Genomic DNA, 904 nt, shown 5'->3' with positions numbered 1-904 from the left:
TATAACTTCAAAACTAATCATTTCCGAAAATTTATTTTTGCACCATCGTTCTAAACTCGTCGAGTTACATGTTTCAAAAAAAAAAAAAGCCACTAAACTAGATTTGTTCCAAAATTTGAATTAAAATTTGAGAAACATAAAACTGACACATCAAAGCTGTATGTAAGATTACAGGAAAATATGTAAGCGTAAATTCTTAAACTTTGAAAGGCTATAACTTCCAAAATAATCATTTCCGAAAATTTAGTTTTACACCATTGTTTTAAACTCGTGCCCGTAATAAAAATCTAAATTTGTGGTAGGTAAAATATACGCGCTACGCGTGTGGCGCGCATGCGTATAAACGCAAAATCGCAAACTTTGGAACGCTATAACTTCCAAAATAATGATTTGCGCAAATTTATATTTGCACCATCGTTCTTAACTCGCTGAAATACATGTTTCAAAAAAAAAAAAATTGGAAAAATCGCGTGGTAGCTAAACTGCAATTGTTCCAAAATTTTAACATGAGTCTCTTGTTCGGCAGTTTTAAAACTTATACCCACATCGGCCTTCAGGGCTTCAGTCCGCCCCTGGCTACAACGTATAACGATTCCGCAGATATTTTGTTGATCGTACGAACTAACAAAATCGTAGGTACGTATAATCGAATAATTATTAAAATATTACCTAGATCGCATAGTGCAAGTACCTAAATATTATTATTAATCTTACCTGCAACATCTTTTTGCTGACCAAAACTTCCTTTATATTTCTTTTTCACGTCGTTTTTGTAAGCTCCATTTTCACCGCTCCTTTCTTTTCCAGAAATCTTGTAGGTACCTACATAGACATAATATCATTATTATAGTTCATAATTTTATTATTGTTATTATTGCTAAGTCGATCTTACCCAAATATTGAG

This window comes from Acyrthosiphon pisum, chromosome X, assembly GCF_005508785.2.
Source record: "Acyrthosiphon pisum isolate AL4f chromosome X, pea_aphid_22Mar2018_4r6ur, whole genome shotgun sequence".
NCBI lineage: Eukaryota > Metazoa > Arthropoda > Insecta > Hemiptera > Aphididae > Acyrthosiphon > Acyrthosiphon pisum.
Note: the sequence above shows the minus strand (reverse complement) of the source record.